This window comes from Rhinatrema bivittatum, chromosome 2 (assembly GCF_901001135.1).
Source record: "Rhinatrema bivittatum chromosome 2, aRhiBiv1.1, whole genome shotgun sequence".
NCBI lineage: Eukaryota > Metazoa > Chordata > Amphibia > Gymnophiona > Rhinatrematidae > Rhinatrema > Rhinatrema bivittatum.
Genome location: NC_042616.1, coordinates 346,324,744 through 346,347,359, shown reverse-complemented (window position 1 = coordinate 346,347,359; position 22,616 = coordinate 346,324,744). Strand labels below are relative to the sequence as shown.

Here is a 22,616-nt window from a genome sequence, read left to right as displayed (position 1 = left end):
ATAATGGGATTTGCTCTCTGAAAAAGAACTTTCATGCCCCAGTTTTCAAGATAGTTTTGGAATCAGATGACTAAGGTCGATACTTGGCTAGACATTGTTTTCTACTCAGTTGGAACCTAATAGGATTTGTTTGATGAGGGCTCCCGGTTGCTGCTGGTGACTTCCATAGACCAGTGATCCCAGCACATTCCATTCCTTTGTGAGAAGCAGGAAGACAGTGACATCATAAGATGTAGGAGACATCATTGACTATTATGTTTCAGCTGATACAAAAGAAATGCTCCCAGAAGCTGCAGCAAGGATTCCTGTTCCAAATAATTTAGTGCATGAGCCACTTGGATGTAAAACTTATGGTCCAGTCAGTGATAGTACTATCACTGGATTGGACAAAACATTCCCTTGAATTTTTCATAAATATTCCTTTCTGATTTGACCTAGTTATATGTGATAGCTGCTAAGAGGACTGTAAAATAAATCACATACTGAGGCAAACTGGTGCTGTTAGATGTAATAAATATGGCTTCAGAGTTTTATAGTTAATTTAGGGCCTCATTTTCCAAAGAGTTACCGCGTGCGATACGGCTGTACCGCCTGCGATAAATTCGCGAACCGCGATAACAAGCATATATCGCGGTTCGCGAATGCAAATATGGGATAATGTATTCAGGGGGCGGAGTTGGGGCAGGGCAAATGTAAAGTAGGGAGGACATATCGCGTGGCGCGAAACCCGCGGCGGTGTTAGCTCGGCTCCTAACGCGGCCAATAACTACAACCCTTTCAAATGCGATACAGTCTATTGCGGTGCGCAGCGCGCTAATAGTGCGTTGAACGAAAATGTGCAAAACCAATCCCCACAGACCTACAAATTTAGAGCTGGCCAGTAAAAAGGCCTGTTCTTAGTAGGTGAATGTGCTCCACACATTCACAGTGTATGGGGCAGGTGCACCCCATGGCTGACCAGGCCCAACGCAGACGCAGACGCCAGGACGTTGGTCAACGTCGCCATCGTTACAGGCAGCGGATCTATCTGCCATGAACCTCATTGCTGGGAATGCCAGAGGATGTAGTCATCAGCAGATATCGCCTCAGCACTCGTGCCATCATGGAACTATTTGAAGACATACGAGGTGCCCTTGAGGCACGAACCCTAAAGAGCCGTGCCATCCCCGGCCTGACCAAACTCTTGGCCGCCCTGCACTTCACAGCAAGTGGCTCCTTCCAATCCACAGTAGCTGTTGTGGGTGGCATGTCACAGAGCACCTTTTCCCGGTGTCTGCACCAGGTCATTGCAGCTGTTATGGACCGCATGCCTCGCTACATAGCATTCCCGCGCAACAGACAGGACCTGATGGACCTCAAGCGTGGTTTCCATGCCCTTGCCCGCTTTCCAAATGTCATTGGAGCTATTGACTGCACTCATGTGGCCATCGTTCCACCCCGTGAGACAGAGGCAGCCTACCGCAACAGAAAGCAGTTCCACTCCCTCAACGTGCAAGTGGTGTGTAATGCTGGAATGCGGATCCTCTCGGTGATGTCCAGATTCCCGGGATCAGCACACGATGCCTTCGTACTCAGGCAATCAGCTCTGTTTCGCAAATTCGAAGATGGCCTGTATGGCGATGGTTGGCTTGTAGGTAAGATCCATGTTAACATACATATAACATATTTGCAATGGTCATCTCTGTAATGGCACACAAAGGTGATGTAGACGCCTGTTGTGATGGAGTCACAGGTCCCCATCACAACAGACCTGAGTGGCACATTGTGTTAGCGAAAGTGGTGTAATGGCTCAGGCACCCAACCACGTACTATTGGCTGCCAAGCACAAACTATGCAGAAGCCCCTGTAAGGCCTGTATGTGGCATGGCTTGCTCACCTCACTGCACAGGTGGACAGCCTACACATATTGGGGGTAATTTTCAAAAGGAGTTACATGCGTAAATGTAGCTACTATTGTAGCAATTTTCAAAAGCCATTTACTCAAGTAAAGTGCACTTATGTGAGTAAATCCTATAGACAAGTCAATGGCATATATTATAGCAATTTTCAAAAACCTACTTACTCAAGTGAAGTGAATTTACTCCAGTAAACCTGGTTTTCACTCGAGTAAATGCTTTTTAAAATCAGGCCCATTGGGTGTAGCCATAGCTACTGGCAGTGTGCAAGATGAATTGAGACTTGTCATGTAAGAACAGCTCACATCCACAGGTGTTAGTGAGCCCCTGACGTTCCTGAGACCTTGCATGAACATCTCTACTCAGTTGTGCACATTGAGGGGCAGCCAGTTGACACCATGTATGTTGTTGGGTATGCATACCTACAGAGAAGGTGTACTTGAGCACATATGTCAGTACACAATGACTGGAGTGCATAATGCATATGATTTGAACACAGGGATGTCATCTGTAAGGACAGTGGTGTAATGCACCAACCGCATACACAGAGCTGACATACATCTCACTGTTTAGGGGCCCTTCACGTGCTATAACGCCTAATTGGCACACAGCTGGTGTGTGGCTAAGCAATCCTGACGCCACACACATAAGGTGTGCCATCCGGTTCGACTGCATGTATTGAGCACATACACCCATGGGACACAAACATCAGTATGTGTAATCTCTTCCCTATGTCATTGCTACAGGAGACGCAGCCTATGGATGCAGGCCGTGGCTTATGACCCCCATCCTCCAGCCTGCCACAGCACAACAGCTGGCCTATAATCGGTCCTTAAATGCTACCCGCATGGTCATCGAACGTACCATCGGGCTTTTGAAGAGCCGCTTCCGATGTTTGGACAAGAGTGGGGGAGCGCTACTGTATGTCCCCCCCAAGGTTGCTCGAATAATCCTGCTTTGCTGTGTATTCCATAATGTGGCTCTTCGCCATGGAATACCTGTGGCATTAGCTCCAGACCTCAGACCTGATCCCCCATGTGCACATGCACGACGGCATGACACCACACTCAGGGGCAGCCAGGTTCGCCAACACCTTATACAGACACACTTTTAAGGTTGGCATGGGGCAGAACCCTGCCCCAGAAGGCCTGTTTGGCCACCGATGGGTTAGGAAATAGGTTAATGTGCAGAGGTCCTTTCAGTCTGCTACGTGCTTCACCTGCTACGTGTGTCCAGCCAACAACTGTTTGGGGTGCTGCCCTACCACAGAGGATGTAGGCCATAATCGGGTGGCGAAGCACTGCCTCAAGCCTCTGCTGAGGTGCTGTATGTGTGATACCTATTCTGTGCCATTGGGCTAAGCACTTGCTACATACTCTGGGTTGCTGTGCAGTGCACTTCTGCCATCCAAGGTGTACCACACACCTGTGTCATTCCATATATGGCACACATTATCTGATGGAGTTACTGATCAACACAGTGCACCTCAGAAGCAAGGAAGAGCTACCTGGCCATGCATGCTCCTGGAAGCAGCACACACACATTTCTGCTCCTTTGCGAGGAGCACGTGACGTCGGCGTCACGTCGGAGTGACGCGGCGTCACGTGATTCCCCGTGCGATCGCTCCGGGATCCTCGTTGCACCCAAAAGGAACTTTTGTCCAGCTTGGGGGGGCCTTCTGACCCCCCCCAAGCTGGCCAAAAGTTCCTTTTGGATGCAACGAGGGTCCCCCGGAGCGATCGCGCGGGGAATCACGTGACGCTGCGTCACGTGATTCCCCGCGCGATCGCTTCGGGATCCTCTTTGCACCCAAAAGGATCTTTTGGCCAGCTTGGGGGAGTCAGGAGGCCCCCCCAAGCTGGCCAAAAGTTCCTTTTGGGTGCAACGAGGATCCCGGAGCGATCGCGCGGGGAATCACATGACGCCGCGTCACTCCGACGTGACGCCGACGTCACGTGCTCCTCGCAAAGGAGGTCAGAAATGGCGTCCTGACTCCCTGCTGTACCACCAGGGAGTTTTGGTAAGTCTTGGGGGGGGGGGATTAAGGAGGGTGAGGGGTTTAAATTTTTATTTGCACGTATTGACATAGACTCAACTTATGGAATTCTCCATATGTCCATATTGACCGCAAATGGGACCCCCTTTCGACTTATGGACTTATGAACATAAACTTTTGCTCTGCACATCCCTAACACACATGCTGTCAGACCCCTCATGATAATGTCCCCTGTTGGGACACACAGCCACCATTTAATACAGGCCGGACATACTCCTGTCATGACATCTCACCTGAAGAAAGTGTCAGCAGTGCTGGTTGCACGGAGCTGTGGCATGGGGCTACCCAGCCACATTACGCATTTTTTGCTACAAAGGTGATGGCCTCACTGTTGGCATGTGATGGGGATGACAGCGGGTCAGGCAGGGTGACAAACTAATGGCTGGCTCTATCATCTTTCAAGACTCAAGACCTGGCTGTTCCATAACTCCAATATTATTTAACACCTAACAGTCAACACACATCACCATCAATATCACTATTAGCTACCTCTTACAATGTAATCATATGTAATTATCTGGTTTTCCTTTTCCTTGTTTTCCTTCTTACTTCAAGTTCTATTTTCCCCTGTTACATGTAACTTCTTTTTCAGCACTATTGTTCAAGTGTAAGCTTATTTTGCACTCCTGTTTCATGTGAACCAGCATGATGGGACTATTGTCTTGCATGTTGGTATATAAAACACTTAAATAAATACAATAAATAAATAAATCATCATACTGGAACCATTTTTGGCTCATAAAGTATGTAGGATACACTGGCCTGTCGCCCTCATACTGTACGGTACAATGGTACACTGGGCAGGAAGGTGACCAATTGGGATGATGTTTGGTCTGCGCTCTGACCATAACCCTGCTTCCCCCCCAGTCTGGCCACAATATATGCAAACCCATCCCACCCAGCTTGTGTGAATGGCACAGGTTGGTGTGTTGCCACTATCTGACAATGATGGTGCTGGCCACTGCAGCACCCCGTACCAGGATGGCATCTCGGGGTACAGGTGGTACCTAGGCTCTGCAGGACACACCCCCCTCACCACCATCCACTCTTGCTTTGCCCCTCAACCATGATACCATGCAGATGTACACCTGGAGCCTACAGGTACTGTACCTTATGAGGGTGCACCTGTCTGGCAGCACGCGACCTGGCTGCACCCAGCGATGTCCTCCACAAGGGTATATAAGGAGGCCCAATGGTGCCATCAGCCCCTGCCATGGCTCGTCACAGTGTTAAAATACCTCACACTTGGCCAAGCACATGTGCATCATTAACAATTGTGCTACCTGCTGCACCACAGTTGTGTGGTCCTGGTTTCCACTAGCTGGGTATGCAGACGTTAAACAGGCTGCACGGTACATGCTGTATGTTCTGACATGGCTACCTGTTCTTAATGAGGTGGAATGTGTCAGAGAAGCAAGATGTGCCTAAGGGTGTTAACAAATACCATTACAGTGTTCAGTGTTGCACTTGCCCTCTGCATCAGTACATACACAGGCCACACAGTGGCATGGACATGGAGGCAACACCGTACACCATGTATGGGAAGCGTGCTACAGGTGATAGCTTCCTGATGTCCACGTACAGTGGCAAACCATCATTCATGGTTTGTGTCCTCCATGGGTGCACCAACAGAGTCCTTAGTAATGCCATGAGTACAGAAGTGTGTGACACCCAGTGATACAGATCTTCATTATAATCTACTGAATTAGAACAGGACAACAATCATTCACATGCTGCAGAGCCCCAGTGTACTTCCCTCCCTACAGGTGTGCTGTTCAGACGGTGACAGCTAACCAATGTTGCACACACATCATTATCAGCAGAACATTACTGTTTCCACATGCTGAATGACCTGTGGCACTGCCTGACAGGCCATATGTGTAGAAGACCCCTTTACCTTGCTTCCCAAGGATGTAGTGCACAGGAGCTGGTGCACAGTGGTGGTACCAGTACTGCTAACTGCACTGTGTGCAGGCATATAGGGAATAAGGGCCACACATCGACCTACATGTCCCTCGGCGTGACATAGATGCACCCATATTGGTATGTTGGGAGGGTAGGCGTCCCATCCACATGATGTCCCTCAAGAAAGGCTTGCAGGTACAAGAGCTTCACGACAGGGTTTGTAGCACAACGGGGGTGAGGTGGGTACATAACATGATGGTGACACAGGTCACACAGTCTGTGTAAAATGTCTGCTGAGAATGATGTGTGAGCAACATTGTTTACCTGGAACCGTCGCAACTGCACACCTGTAGGAAGGAAAGTCCACTGGGGTTCTGCAGCATGTGACTGATTGTTGTACTGTTGAGGGACAATTATGTCTAACGAATATCTGTCACAACTGACCGATACCTGTGACTGCCCTGTACTGGTTAGCCAATCAACATGCCCTATCACCAAGGACAGTCAACCTTGGTGAGTGGCTGGCATATGTGTGTGTAGCGACCTTACATATGTGAAGCCACTGTAGGACTGTGGACCACACAGTGTGGGCCATCAGATGGTGGCCCATGTCCACCATTGGAACAGTTAATGGAGGATCCATGCACACCCCACAGCTAGGAGTTGGCACCAGAGGGATGTGTGCCACTACGGATGGGGACCCCTTGTTGAGATCTCTGCACCTTTCACACCCCCAAAATCCTACATGGGTGAGTAACAGTGACTGCACACCAGCAGTCACCACATCTGTGTGCACATGGACACCCGCTAAACACACTTAAGGCCTGTTGACCATGCCTTACACCGCTTGCACCCTGTACACAGCTATGACGATTTTGCATTAATATTGTTCCCCTCTCCGTACAACTAACAGCCCACTTAGCTGGCTGCTGACAGTCTGTGCAACTGCTGTAATACACAGCATGCAGATAGCAACATTACCCTTCCCCTGCCACACTTGTCAGGGGCCCACAACCTTAATGCTAAAAGCGTGCCTATAGGATGGTGTTCCTGGAACACAACCATGCTGCCATGGTGGGGATGTACAACGATATATGGGATTGCACAGAGTACATGCTTAGCATGTACAGCTGGAAAGGCCTACACAGTATTGTATGCCAATGGTGCCTGGAAATGAAAAGTGTGCCTGCGCTACCACTATCATGGATGTCGTGCATGCCAACCTCTCGGTCAGTCACCCAGCAGTGGTGAAAGCAATCGTCCAGTTACCTGCACAGGTGAGAGACTATCTAGGAGGCAACGTCGGCTAGTACCTTAGCATCAGTTAACCTTACTTACGTGGTGTGTGTCATGCCGAGATAGGTACAATACTGCACCCTGGTCAGATATCCATGTCTGGACTCCTCACCGACATCAGTGCATGACATGAGCAGTGCTATTGCAATACACAGCTGGCCACACCTTCCCCTTTCCTCACAGATCAGGAGTGCTGGCATACATCAGCAGACTCCATTACTGTGCATTCCCTGTACTGAGGAACAATACGTCTTCTACTGTCAGGGACATGTCTGGTACTGCCCTATGTTTAACTCTGTAAGGTATGTGAAAGAGAGATGCACAGGTAGCAATACTGAACCTCAGGCAGGGGCCAGTTTGAACACTGAGTATTGCTGCAATGTGGGATACAGCATGCAAGGTGTGGCGGGGGTACACCAACAGCACATTAGGAACATAACACGGACACAATAGGTGGCAGGTTAAACAGGATATTTATTCCTGACAACATTCAGCAGGGTATAGTCAAGTATTATGTCAGCAGTAACAGCATACAATTGATGTTCCTAGGTATTCATTATCTGCAAGTACTAGATAGCTAATGGATCCAAAGTGATCCAATTCCGGACTACATCACTCCACCATCAGCAGTATATACACATATGCAGGCAGTGGGTGTTATCAGTACTGGCAAAGCATGATTACCTAGGAACACAGAAACAGGAAGTGGCACCCTAATAGCTTGGATACTGTAATACATAGATTACCGCTGGTCAGTATACAATGAGTAGACAGGCATAGGCCCCAGGCAGTCCATGTTGAAAGAGTGCACTGAAAGAGGACAGCCTGACAGGCCAGCCAGCAGAGTGAAAGTCCAGGCCCCAGGCAGTCCATGTTGAAAGAGTGCACTGAAAGAGGACAGCCTGAGAGGCCAGGCAGCGGACAAGGTACCCAGCGGTTCAGCATGTAGGCAGCAGGCAAACACATGAAGGGTCTGGCTACAGCAGTGAAGGGTCAGGACCAGACAGCAGCAGCAGCAGCAGCAGCAGCAGCAGCAGGAGGCCCAGGATGACACAGCAGCAGCAGGAGGAGGCCCAGGAGGACACAGCAGCAGCAGCAGCAGGAGGCCCAGGATGACACAGCAGCAGGAGGAGGAGGCCCAGGAGGACACAGCAGCACATGGCTTTTGGAGACATGAGGCACAGATCGCACCACACAACCAGCATTAACAGGCTTTCAGCAGACCAGTCATCCTACAGCACACTGCCAGAATGTGCAGCCCTTGAAACAGAAGGTGACAGACAGCAGAGTGGCACAGCGGATGGCGGTGGCAGACAGCAGAGTGGCACAGAGGATGGCGGTCAGCCAGGTGAGCAGGTGGGTGGGAGCTTTGCATGGTGCCTCCACCTCCATCTCGACGGCACTGCCCCTCTGTGGGGAGCAGCCAGCGGGACATCCTCTTCCATCTCGACGGCACTGCCCCTCTGTGGGGAGCAGCCAGCGGGACATCCTCTTCCATCTCGACGGCACTGCCCCTCTGTGGGGAGCAGCCAGCGGGACATCCTCTTCCATCTCGACGGCACTGCCCCTCTGTGGGGAGCAGCCAGCGGGACATCCTCTTCCATCCCGACGGCACTGCCCCTCTGTGGGGAGCAGCCAGCGGGACATCCTCTTCCATCTCGACGGCACTGCCCCTCTGTGGGGAGCAGCCAGCGGGACATCCTCTTCCATCTCGACGGCACTGCCCCTCTGTGGGGAGCAGCCAGCGGGACATCCTCTTCCATCTCGACGGCACTGCCCCACTGTGGGGAGCAGCCAGCGGGACATCCTCTTCCATCTCGACGGCACTGCCCCTCTGTGGGGAGCAGGCAGCGGGACATCCTCTTCCATCTCGACGGCACTGCCCCTCTGTGGGGAGCAGCCAGGGGGACATCCTCTTCCATCTCGACGGCACTGCCCCTCTGTGGGGAGCAGCCAGCGGGACATCCTCTTCCATCTCGACGGCACTGCCCCTCTGTGGGGAGCAGCCAGCGGGACATCCTCTTCCATCTCGACGGCACTGCCCCTCTGTGGGGAGCAGGCAGCGGGACATCCTCTTCCATCTCGACGGCACTGCCCCTCTGTGGGGAGCAGCCAGCGGGACATCCTCTTCCATCTCGACGGCACTGCCCCTCTGTGGGGAGCAGGCAGCGGGACATCCTCTTCCATCTCGACGGCACTGCCCCTCTGTGGGGAGCAGCCAGCGGGACATCCTCTTCCATCTCGACGGCACTGCCCCTCTGTGGGGAGCAGCCAGCGGGACATCCTCTTCCATCTCGACGGCACTGCCCCTCTGTGGGGAGCAGCCAGCGGGACATCCTCTTCCATCTCGGCGGCACTGCCCCTCTGTGGGGAGCAGCCAGCGGGACATCCTCTTCCATCTCGACGGCACTGCCCCTCTGTGGGGAGCAGCCAGCGGGACATCCTCTTCCATCTCGACGGCACTGCCCCTCTGTGGGGAGCAGGCAGCGGGACATCCTCTTCCATCTCGACGGCACTGCCCCTCTGTGGGGAGCAGGCAGCGGGACATCCTCTTCCATCTTGACGGCACTGCCCCTCTGTGGGGAGCAGCCAGCGGGACATCCTCTTCCATCTCGACGGCACTGCCCCTCTGTGGGGAGCAGGCAGCGGGACATCCTCTTCCATCTCGACGGCACTGCCCCTCTGTGGGGAGCAGGCAGCGGGACATCCTCTTCCATCTCGACGGCACTGCCCCTCTGTGGGGAGCAGCCAGCGGGACATCCTCTTCCATCTCGACGGCACTGCCCCTCTGTAGGGAGCAGGCAGCGGGACATCCTCTTCCATCTCGACGGCACTGCCCCTCTGTGGGGAGCAGCCAGCGGGACATCCTCTTCCATCTCGACGGCACTGCCCCTCTGTGGGGAGCAGGCAGCGGGACATCCTCTTCCATCTCGACGGCACTGCCCCTCTGTGGGGAGCAGGCAGCCGGACATCCTCTTCCATCTCGACGGCACTGCCCCTCTGTGGGGAGCAGGCAGCAGGACGTGTTCTTCCATCTCGACAGCACTGCCTCTCTGTGGGGAGCAGCCAGCGGGACATCCTCTTCCATCTCGACGGCACTGCCCCTCTGTAGGGAGCAGCCAGCGGGACATCCTCTTCCATCTCGACGGCACTGCCCCTCTGTGGGGAGCAGCCAGCGGGACATCCTCTTCCATCTCGACGGCACTGCCCCTCTGTGGGGAGCAGGCAGCGGGACATCCTCTTCCATCTCGACGGCACTGCCCCTCTGTGGGGAGCAGCCAGCGGGACATCCTCTTCCATCTCGACGGCACTGCCCCTCTGTAGGGAGCAGGCAGCAGGACATCCTCTTCCATCTCGACGGCACTGCCCCTCTGTAGGGAGCAGGCAGCAGGACATCCTCTTCCATCTCGACGGCACTGCCCCTCTGTGGGGAGCAGCCAGCGGGACATCCTCTTCCATCTCGACGGCACTGCCCCTCTGTGGGGAGCAGGCAGCGGGACATCCTCTTCCATCTCGACGGCACTGCCCCTCTGTGGGGAGCAGCCAGCGGGACATCCTCTTCCATCTCGACGGCACTGCCCCTCTGTGGGGAGCAGCCAGCGGGACATCCTCTTCCATCTCGACGGCACTGCCCCTCTGTGGGGGTGTGCATCACAGTGGTGGTTGGGTGTACCTGCCCATACCCCGTTTATGGGACATGTTGGTCCCCTCAGGGCCCCTTGCCACGTCCCGATGGTCCGCTGGGTGGTGGCATTTTCTTCGGTGGACGGCCCCTGCGGCCTCGGGACACTGAGGGACTTGGCTGGGGCGTTGAGGTTGCCGAGGACGAGGCCTGCACGTCTGGCAGCCGCTGCAGAATCTGCATCAGGATGTTGTTCTGCGTGGCTATCACTCCTGCGATGTTGTTGCCGGCACTCGCGATGTTGTTGGCTGCACTCGCGATGTTGTTGCCTGCACTCGTGACTGCTGCACTCAGTACCTGGATGTCTCGCCTCTGCTGCCTGCATGCTCGCCTCAGGGCACGCATCTCCAGCACTACGTGTTCCAAGCCTCCATCAGGCACTGGTTCCGGCTGTGGTTGGACAGGTGGCACTGCTGGCGGTTCCTCCGGTCCGGGGGGATGTCCCATGGGCATTGCTGGCCCAGCTCCCGCTGCAGAGCTGCATGGGGACATTACCGGTGTGGGTTGGATGGGCGGGGTAGCCAGTGAGCTCCCCGGGATGCCTGCCCGCAAAGGAGTGTGGGGGGGGGGCCCCAGTCAAACTCGTCAAAGGCCTGGGTCAGGGTATAGGGGCTGCCTGTGGGTGGCATTGAGGCCTGCACCTCCTCCTCCTCCTCCTCGTCTGACCACTGTGTCTGTGCATCCATGTAGACTGGCCTGGTCATCATGGGTGGCCGCCTAAGCCCTGGTGGATCCCTGCTCGTGCCTGGGCCCTCCCAGCTGGCATCAGAGGGCTGCTACCTGGGACCAGATGGCTCTGTGGGGAGACTGGGGAGAAAGAGGATATACTGCATCAGTAACACAGCTTTTCTGTTATTTTACTGTTACGTCAAACAGGGCCAGCTAATGTTACACCAACATGTCATTCTGCGTATACAGTACAGTTTGGTCCTTTGACATGTTCCTCATGGCATGGGTGGTGGGGCTGAGGACTGAGGCTAGGCCCTAACTGAGACAGTAAGCTGTTGGCAGCATGCCTTGCACCCTGCTGCCTGCCCCTTGCTGACTGGGGGAGGGGGGCTGGGCCCAGAAGCCTGTCCACAGGCCAGGCTTCTGGGCCCAGCTCACTGTCTCAGTTGGGCCTGTCCACAGGCCAGGCTTCTGGGCCCAGCTCACTGTCTCAGTTGGGCCTGTGCACAGGCCCAACTGAGACAGTGAGCTGTTGGCAGCATGCTTGCACCCTGCTGCCTGCCCCTTGCTGACTGGGGGAGGGGGGCCACTACTATTCTGCGGAGCACATGGGTAACAGAAACTGAAACCTGCACTAAACATTGTGTTACGACCTTTCACAGGATGGGGGGGGGGGGGGGGGGGGGGGGGGGCCGCCCAGAGGGCAACTTACCATCTTCGAGGTGGGAAGTATCCAGGTGGGGATCCAATCCCTCGAAGACATCTGGTCCCAGACGCTGCATTAGTTGCCCCTCCATGCTGCTGAACCTGATGGGGCATGGGGACCTTCCTCCTGTGTCCCTCAGGTACTGGTTCCTGTCAGCAATCCTTGTCTTCAGCTGGGCCTTTATGTCCCTGTAGCGGTGGGCCACCTGCTCCCCGGTCCGACGGATGTCACTCTGCCTCTGTATGTCCGCAGGGATGCTGGACCAGATCTGTGCCTTCGCTGCCTTGGTGGTCCTCACAGACAGGTTCCCAAAGAGGTGCGCATAGTGACGCAGGACCCCCTCTTTCAGCCGGTCATTGTCCTCTGTGCTGAACCTAATGGCACGCTGCCTGACCCTGGCCTGGCTGCCTGGTTGGGGTGCCACTTCCGGAGGGGTCTCCTCCCTATGCTCTCTCTCCACCCCCCCAGGTTCCCCACTCCCTTCCCCCCCCCCCCCCACCTGACCCTGCACTACCTGCTCCCTTCCCCTCTGCCCTGCCTGTCTAGCCCTACCTCTTCCCACCATTCTGTCCTGCCTCACCCCATCCCCCTCCCCCTCCCTCCTATCACTTCCCTCCTGCCTATCTCTCCCACTACCCCTGTCCCTGCTCCTACTCCTCATTCCCCTACCACTAGGTCCCGCTTCCTCCTCCTCCCCTCCCCCTCTCCATCCCCCTCCCCCTCCCCCTACTCTCAACACCCCTAAGAACATAAGAACATAAGAACATAAGAACATAAGAACATAAGAAAATGCCATACTGGGTCAGACCAAGGGTCCATCAAGCCCAGCATCCTGTTTCCAACAGTGGCCAATCCAGGCCACAAGAACCTGGCAAGTACCCAAAAACTAAGTCTATTCCATGTAACCATTGCTAATGGCAGTGGCTATTCTCTAAGTGAACTTAATAGCAGGTAATGGACTTCTCCTCCAAGAACTTATCCAATCCTTTTTTAAACACAGCTATACTAACTGCACGAACCACATTCTCTGGCAACAAATTCCAGAGTTTAATTGTGCGTTGAGTAAAAAAGAACTTTCTCCAATTAGTTTTAAATGTGCCCCATGCTAACTTCATGGAGTGCCCCCTAGTCTTTCTACTATCCGAAAGAGTAAATAACCGATTCACATCTACCCGTTCTAGACCTCTCATGATTTTAAACACCTCTATCATATCCCCCCTCAGTCGTCTCTTCTCCAAGCTGAAAAGTCCTAACCTCTAGTCTTTTCTCATAGGGGAGTTGTTCCATTCCCTTTATCATTTTGGTAGCCCTTCTCTGTACCTTCTCCATCGCAATTATATCTTTTATGAGATGCGGCGACCAGAATTGTACACAGTATTCAAGGTGCGGTCTCACCATGGAGCGGTCTACCATGGAGCGGTCTACCACTCCTCTCACACTCCATCCTCCTCCTCCTCACCTCCACCAACACCACACTCCTCCTCCTCCTCACCTCCACCAACACCACACTCCTCCTCACTCCTCCTCCTCATCTCCACCAACACCACACTCCTCCTCCTCCTCACCTCCACCAACACCACACTCCTCCTCCTCACCTCCACCACACTCCTCCTCCTCCTCCTCCTCCTCCACACAGATAGACAAACAGTAGACTGACACACTTGCACTCCAACACAGATTACAAAAGACACAGGTAAAGGGAAACAAATGACAATAATTACACAGGACACCGCACTCAGTAATCGAATCTATAAGCTCCTACCAAATCTAAACCTCCAGCACCTACCTCTCTCCAAAACTCCTTCCAAACCCTCAAAGGAGGAGGGGCAGGAAGTGAGATTTTATACCAGACACATTATCGCGGGACACAGTACTTTGTTTCATTTTGTGTCGCGTACCGCGAACACGGCGCGTACCGCGATAATATTTTGCACTTTCCTTCGCGAACCGCGATCTTCGTTTCGCCGCATGTGAAACCGTTTCGCCGCACGCGCCGTTATCTCGTGCGGCGAAAGTTTCCCGATGCACGATAAAACAACTATTTGCATGGGAACGCCCCCGTTTTTTATCGCACGCGGTAACAATGCGGTACCACTGCGATATTGGAAAATGAGGCCCTTAGCAAGAAAAATGCTAATGAAAAGTTGGATTGCATTCACCCAGGCCAGCTGTTATTAAAGCTAACACATAATGCAAGTAACATAAGTTTTACAGTTTGTTCTTTCTTTCCAAAGGGCCTTATTCAATAAAGATTTTATTTTTCACCTTTTCTTGAATGCGGCCTAATGCTATCAAAGTATATGATGGGCAGTTTAGTGGCGCAGGCTTCTGGACAAGGCTTTCCAGCCACAGACTGCTCATCTACACTGACTGAGAGAGCAGTGCTGGTAAAAAGAACACAACAAAAATATATCACAAATCAATAATACAGATCCTTTGTCTTAATAATATTAGGTCTGGATAAGAATATCCTACTTTTCATTTCATCATTCTTTTTCACTGACCTAATATTCCTACTTGGATGCTTGCACCCTCACTATATACTACAAAGTATTTTTTCTCAGTGAAATTAATTTCCAAATGGGGAAAGTACATACTTCTATATTTAATTTAGATTGTGTTTCTATAAGGCAATGGTGAACTTTTATAAGTTACAGGGCATGCCTTTTGCAAGCAGAATATAAATCAAAATTAAAATTTAAAAAAACATAATTCATTAATAAAATGTGGATGACTTGAACTATAGGTTTAAGATAAACATATAAAAGTCAGTCCCAGCAATCATAACAAGCTGTTGCACTGCCACTACATCCCAAATAATATTATAAATGTTTTTCTATGACAATATCCCTAAATTATGTGAAAATCTAATAGATAGAACTATCTTTTGGATTTTGGATAGATAGAACTATTTTTAATTTGAAATAGACATTGATAAGACAGGCTAAGAGAGAATTTGAAAAGAAGTTGGCTGTAGAGGCAAAAACTCACAGTAAAAACTTTTTTAAATGTATCCGAAGCAGAAAGCCTGTGAGGGAGTCAGTTGGACCATTAGATGATCGAGGGGTTAAAGGGACACTTAGAGAAGATAAGGCCATCGCGGAAAGATTAAATGATTTCTTTGCTTCGGTGTTTACTGAAGATGATGTTGGGGAGGTATCCGTACTGGAGAAGGTTTTCATGGGTAATGATTCAGATGGACTGAATCAAGTCATGGTGAACCTAGAAGATGTGGTAGACCTGATTGACAAACTGAAGAGTAGTAAATCACCTGGACCGGATGGTATACACCCCAGAATTCTGAAGGAACTAAAAAATGAAATTTCAGACCTATTAGTAAAAATTTGTAACCTATCATTAAAATCATCCATTGTACCTGAAGACTGGAGGGTGGCCAATGTAACCCCAATATTTAAAAAGTGCTCCAGGGGCGATCCGGGAAACTACAGACCGGTTAGCCAGACTTCAGTGCCAGGAAAAATAGTGGAAAGTGTTCTAAACATCAAAAACTGTTGCGGTCCCGACCGCTTCCCTTCTGTTAGGGCTCAGGCCTGCCTACCTCCGCTTCAAGGAGCACCGCACTCCGCCCGCTCCGGACCCCGGGGGCTTCTCTCACTCCACGTGGCGGTTGCCATTATGGGCCTGCTTCACTTCGGTCTCGCGCACGCGAGGACGTCCCTCTTGAGCGTCCTGCTCCCGGAAGCCCGGACCTGCCCGCGCTGCTGACGTCACGCCTAAGTCCCGATATAACCGGCGTTCAGACTCTCTCTCTTAACGCCTTGCAACGAGGTTCACAACTCCTTAGTTGTTCCCAGTTGCGTTCCTGATTGATCTCCACGTTGCCTGCTTCCGACTCCGGTTTGCTTCTGACTCCGCTTCAGCTCGCTGCCTGCCTCTGACTCCGGTTTGCTTCTGACTCCGCTTCAGCTTGCTGCCTGCCTCTGACTCCGGTTTGCTTCTGACTCCGCTTCAGCTCACTGCCTGCCTCTGATTCCGGTTTGCTCCTGACTCCACTTCAGCTCGCTGCCTGCCTCCGATTTGCTTCTGACTCCGCTTCAGCCTGCAGCCAGCCCCTGACTCCGGTCTGCTTCCGACTCCGCTTCAGCCTGCTGCCAGCTTCTGACTCCGGTTTGCTTCTGACTCCGCTTCAGCCTGCAGCCAGCCTCTGACTCCGGTCTGCTTCCGACTCCGCTTCAGCCTACAGCCTACTTCAGACTCCGGTTTGCTTCTGACCCTGCTTCTCCCACTGCCTGCCTCTGTCTCCGGTTGCTACAGTCTCCGCAGCCCCCCACTGTCCTGCCTTCAGCCGGCCCTCGGCTCTGTACAGCCGGTCCTCTGCCTTCCGGGTACCTTTGACTTCCTAGTCATTCTGCTTGCTCTGGTCCCGGCCTACGCCCATCTCAAACTCTGGACATTCCATACACAGCTCCCAGTCCCGAGGACCCGGGACCCTACCGGCTCCTCCCGGGGGTCCCTGGCTCCTGCGTGAACCCGTCCAGCTTGTGGCTCCCCCCCCCAGCCTACCCTGTCTCCCTAGGTAGGCCGGCCCAAGGGTCCACTATCTTCTCCAGCAGCATTAAACTGCAACAAAAACATTCCAACTTTTAGGAAAAAACTCAAGACTTGGCTGTTTAAGCAAGCATTTCCAGACTCCCACTAAATCTCACCTCATCAACATCTATAGTCAGACATTTCAGATCATTGTAAATAACACTCCACTCTTAAGTTAAATTCCTATAGTCTTTCTCTCTCTTCCCAGTTTGATCACCCTTTGTTTATTGTAACTTCATGCTTTCATCTCACATGTTCCAGTTTTAAGTATTGTTTACACCCCCGTTAACTGTAAACCAGCATGATGTGATTGTATCATGAATGCCGGTATATAAAAACACTAAATAAATAAATAAAATAAAATAAAATAAAAGAACATATAGAAAGACATGGTTTAATGGAACAAAGTCAGCATGGCTTTACCCAAGGCAAGTCTTGCCTCAAAAATCTGCTTCACTTTTTTGAAGGAGTTAATATACATGTGGATAAAGGTGAACCAGTAGATGAAGTGTACTTGGATTTTCAGAAGGCGTTTAACAAAGTTCCTCATGAGAGGCTTCTAGGAAAAGTAAAAATTCATGGGATAGGTGGCGATGTCCTTTCTTGGATTGCAAACTGGCTAAAAGACAGGAAACAGAAAGAAGGATTAAATGGACAATTTTCTCAGTGGAAGGGAGTGGGCAGTGGAGTGCCTCAGGGATCTGTATTGAGACCCTTACTTTTCAATATATTTATAAATGATCTGGAAAGAAATACGACAAGTGAGATAATCAAATTTGCAGATGATACAAAATTGTTCAGAGTAGTTAAATCACAAGCAGATTGTGATAAATTGCAGGAAGACCTTGTGAGACTGGAAAACTGGGCATCAAAATTGCAAATGAAATTTAATATGGATAAGTGCAAGGTGATGCATATAGGGAAAAATAACCCATGCTATAGTTACACAATGTTAGGTTCCATATTAGGTGCTACAACCCAAGAAAGAGATCTAGGCGTCATAGTGGATAACACATTGAAATTGTCGGTTCAGTGTGTTGCAGCAGTCAAAAAAGCAAACAGAATGTTGGGAATTATTAGAAAGGGAATGGTGAATAAAACGGAAAATGTCATAATGCCTCTTATCGCTCCATGGTGAGACCGCACCTTGAATACTGTGTACAATTCTGGTCGCCGTATCTCAAAAAAGATATAATTCCAATGGAGAAGGTACAGAGAAGGGCTACCAAAATGATAAGGGGAATGGAACAGCTACCCTATGAGGAAAGACTAAAGAGGTTAGGACTTTTCAGCTTGGAGAAGAGACAGCTGAGGGGGGATATGACAAAGGTGTTTAAAATTATGAGAAGTCTAGAACGGGTTAATTGAATCCGTTATTTACTCTTTCAGATAATAGAAAGACTAGGGGACACTCCATGAAGTTAGCATGTGGCACATTTAAAACTAATCGGAGTAAGTTCTTTTTTACTCAACGCACAATTAAACTCTGGAATTTGTTGCCAGAGGATGTGGTTAGTGCAGTTAGTATAGCTGTGTTTAAAAAAGGATTGGATAAGTTCTTGGAGAAGTCCATTACCTGCTATTAATTAAGTTGACTTAGAAAATAGCCACTGCTATTACTAGCAACGGTAACATGGAATAGACTTAGTTTTTGGGTACTTGCCAGGTTCTTATGGCATGGATTGGCCACTGTTGAAAACAGGATGCTGGGCTTGATAGACCCTTGGTCTGACCTAGTATGGCATGTTCTTATGTTCTTACATCCTGTTGTAATGCAGACGTAGGGCTTGAGTGAGCAAGGCCAGATCAAAAATCATAAGGCTCATTCCCACTGCCAAGCTCCTATATGAGAGGCAGAATCACAAATTTTGGTACACTTCCAATAAAAATGTTATTCATTCCTGTTAACACCCTGAGGCTGATATTCAAAGGCATATAGCCGGATAATGTATAAGATGTCCAGCTAAATGCCTAGTTTTGAATATCCCCAACATTTATCTGGCTAAAATTCAACTGAATAAGTAGGATGTTTTGGAGTGTTACAGTTAGGTATACCTTATTAGGGGATTTTATTTATTTATTTGCAAACATTTGATGTTCTAGTTCTTTTTCCCAAGCATGGTCCTAAAGCTGATTATAATCATCTTACATTAGCAGATACTTTAGCATTACATTACAATATAGTGTCATGTGCCGTTGATCTTGTATAAATGTCCTGTTAGTCAGAGACAAAGTCAAGATGGCAGAACATTGCTGAGTCTCAATTAATCTGTTCTTTTGAAATTGCCTAATAGAAATGGGGAAAAGACCAAAACCTACCCTGTGTTGGGCTCAAGTAGGCCTCCTAATGGCCTCATGGATTCTTTTGTTTGATGATCAAGCCTAAAGATACCAATATTACACTCTGGAGAATGGTCATTGGGAGTTTCAGGAGAAAAGGCCCCTCATGTTGTCTCTCCAGATGCTAAGACATTTTCCTTCCTGGAGTAGCATGAGCATCCTCAACAGCCTGAGGAATTACAAAGTAAGCTGTTGGAGATGAGTAGGGACCCAATGTGGACTGTAGACATCACACAAGTTTTGGAGGAGAGGTGGGAGTTCCCTCAGTCATTGGACCTAGGAGTTCCAGGAGAGAAGTTTGCTGATGAAGTTCAAGGTTAAATGGGAAGCTCTGAATTTCTTTTGCAAGTTTCAAAACAGGTAATGTCTGGTTGTGGTGATTTTGGTTCAACTTTGTTGAGCCAATATGCTTTACAATCACCTTTTAAACCCTTAATTTCTCAGCCAGAAGTGATTTAATTTGAAGGAATTTGGGAGGCAATAGTTGTTTTATCAGCTCAGATGGCTTAGTTTCTTCCCCAATTCCAGGCTTTGACTACTCAAGTCCAAAGTAACGTGGAAGATATACAGTAGCTATGATTAAACAGAATGTGGACAGTTTGGAAACAAAGGTGTAGCTACACAGGACTTTGATAACTCCTTGGTTAAAGGATAATCACTTTTGCAGACTAAGGCTGAAGCTTTAGAAAATGGCAATTGGCTTTACTATGGATATATTCAGAAAATATTTGGTAGAAGTTCTCAAAGTTCCAGAAAAACTACTTCCACCTGTATTTTGGATACATTATACACCACTTTATAAAAAGTTGGATAAATCTGATATACCTGCTCAACCTTCATTGGATATTTCAAATTTGACTACTATTCTAGAGAAGTCAAGCGAGAAAGAGAATATTTCCTCCACATTAATCGTTAAGCTATTGTTGGATTCTAATAGGGGTTATTGTTTGAGACTTTTTTTTTTCCAAAAAAATATATTGTTTCATACCCTGAAAGTCTCTGTTCTCCCTGATGTGACCAGACTGAATCACCTCAGGAGAAAAAGGTTTCTTCTGATGAGATCTGGGATATTACAATTTGGGGATTTCTTTTGGTTGAGTTTTCAATGTAAATGCATAGTTAAACTTGCATTTTTTTATGCAAGCAACTACCATATTTTCTGGCGTATAAGATGAGTTTTTAACCCCTGAAAATCTTCTCAAAAGTCGGGGGTTGTCTTATATGCCGGGTATCGTCTTATAGGGCGTATAATTACCATATTTTTTGCTCCATAAGACACACTTTTTCCCCCAAAAGTGGGGGGGAAATGTCTGTGCATTTTATGGAGCGAATATAAAAAAAAAAATCTAACAAAACCCCCCCACCTCATGACCCCCCCCCCCAGACCTGCCAAATTAATTTACTACAACCCCCCCACCCTCCTGACCCCCCCCCCCCCCCCAAGACTTGCCAAATGTCCCTGGTGGTCCAGCAGGGGTCCAGGAGCGGGCCGGGAGCGATCTCCTGGACTTGGGCCATTGGCTGCCAGCAATCAAAATGGCGCCGACGGCCCTTTGCCCTTACTATGTTACAGGGGCTACCGGTGCCATTGGTTGACCCCAGTGACATAGTAAGGGCAAAGGGCCGTCGGCGCCATTTTGATTGCTGGCAGCCAATGGCCCAAGTCCAGGAGATCGCTCCCGGACCACTCCTGGACCCCCGCTGGACCACCAGGGACTTTTGGCAGGAGGGTGGGGGGTTGTAGAAAACTAATTTGGCAGATCTTGTGGAGGGGTCAGGAGGGTAGGGGATTGTATTTAATTAATTTGGCAGGTCTTGGGGGGCGTCAAGAGGGTAGGGGTTTGTATTTAATTAATTTGGCAGGTCTTGGGGGGGTCAGGAGGGTGGGGGGTTGTATTTAATTAATTTGGCAGGTCTTGGGGGGGGGGGTCAGGAGGATGGGGGAAGCTGCGGGATTAGTTTTAAAGGGTCGGGGTGGGTTTTTTGTTTATCGGCTCGGGCGTAGCCGATAAAAAAATAACCCGATCGGGCCGGACGAAAAAAAACAAACGATGTGAATCGGAACCGGAATCAGAACCGATTCCGGTTCCGATTCACATCTCTATTACTGGTACCTCCTTCTCTGCCTCTCAGATCTTGCACATGCGCGTCTGCACCACTTCACTGTAGTCCTCAGGAGCGAGATCTGAGAGGCAGAGAAGGAGGTACCGGTAATAGGATACAAGGGCGGGCCAGAGGGATGCGTTACCGCTCTGATAGTCTTGGAGACAGGGAGGGCTGGGCAGGCAGGGAGAGCTGACCAATCCAAGCAGGATTTGTATACAACAACCAGCCAATTGCCGGTAAGGTACATCGCTTGCCGTGATTGGCTGGTTGTTGTATGCTGGGTACCACATACAGTATGGTTATGTAGTGACACAGAAGGGTAGTCTTATGCAGCGAGTATATCCCAAACTCTATATTTTAACTGGAAAAGTTGGGGGTCGTCTTATACGCCGGAAAATACGGTAGATCATTTCATCAATGAAAGACAAGGCTTGATTCAAACTGCATGGTCACCATTGCCAGATGCTGCTTTCCCCCCTGTATCATAATTCTCCTAATCCACACATTTAATAGAGTATATATAACAGACATGGGGACAATATTCAGCTGCTGAGCAGCTTGGCTATTTAGCCAGTTACATTTATCCAGCTAACTACCATGGTATATTCAGTGGATCGTTCATGTTGCTGATTTGTCCTAAAGTTAGCCAGATAAACATACCCGGCTATCTTAAAGTTAGCACTAAATATGAAGGTTGATATTCAAAAACCATTTAGGCCTCATTTTCCAAGAGGCTCGCACATGATAAGGGACGTTTCGCACGCGAAATATCCCTTATCGCATGCAAGACCAAAATGGGGGCAGAGTCGGCCCCGGAAGAGGAGGAGTCGGGGCGTCACCGGGGACGACTCCGTGAAGGCGCCACGGACCACGAAAGGTAAGGCCCTTTTCGCGTCCGAGTTCGCGCCCAATAGCTACACCTTCTATGGTGGCACTATTGGGTGCGAAACCGGCAGCGATCGCACCGCGACAGTGCGATCGCTGCCAGCTAGCGCAGGCCCGCCCCCCGTTTTGTCCCCCCGCCCCTCATTCCCTAAAGTATCGCAGGCCTGTGATACTTTTAAAATGAGGCCCTTAGACAAATAACTTTAGGACAGACCAGCAGAACGATCAGAGTTAGCCAGATAAGTTAACCAGCTAACTTTGAATTTCTGAGCTAGCCGGTTAACTTATCCAGCTAACTCCACTCTTCCCTGAAATGCTTCCCATCTGTCCCTGTAATGCCCCCAACTTATTCAGCTAAATATATTTAGATGGATAAGTCTCTAAATATGCCAGTTTTGCCATTTAATTTTTCAGTTATTGATCTATATGGCTTTTGAATATCGACTCATATTTAGTGCTAATTACTTTTGCTTTGTTTAGCTTTATTTTTTTGGCATATTTATGGCTCTTCTCCCATATTGTAGT

General features: G+C 50.0%; 1 protein-coding gene across 2 annotated transcripts in view; it reads left to right on the top strand.

The window, feature by feature from the left end:
* Nucleotides 1–22,616, top strand: part of MOCOS (molybdenum cofactor sulfurase) — a 728,537-nt gene that overhangs the window by 124,755 nt on the left and 581,166 nt on the right. The gene's annotated exons all lie outside the window — the stretch shown is intronic.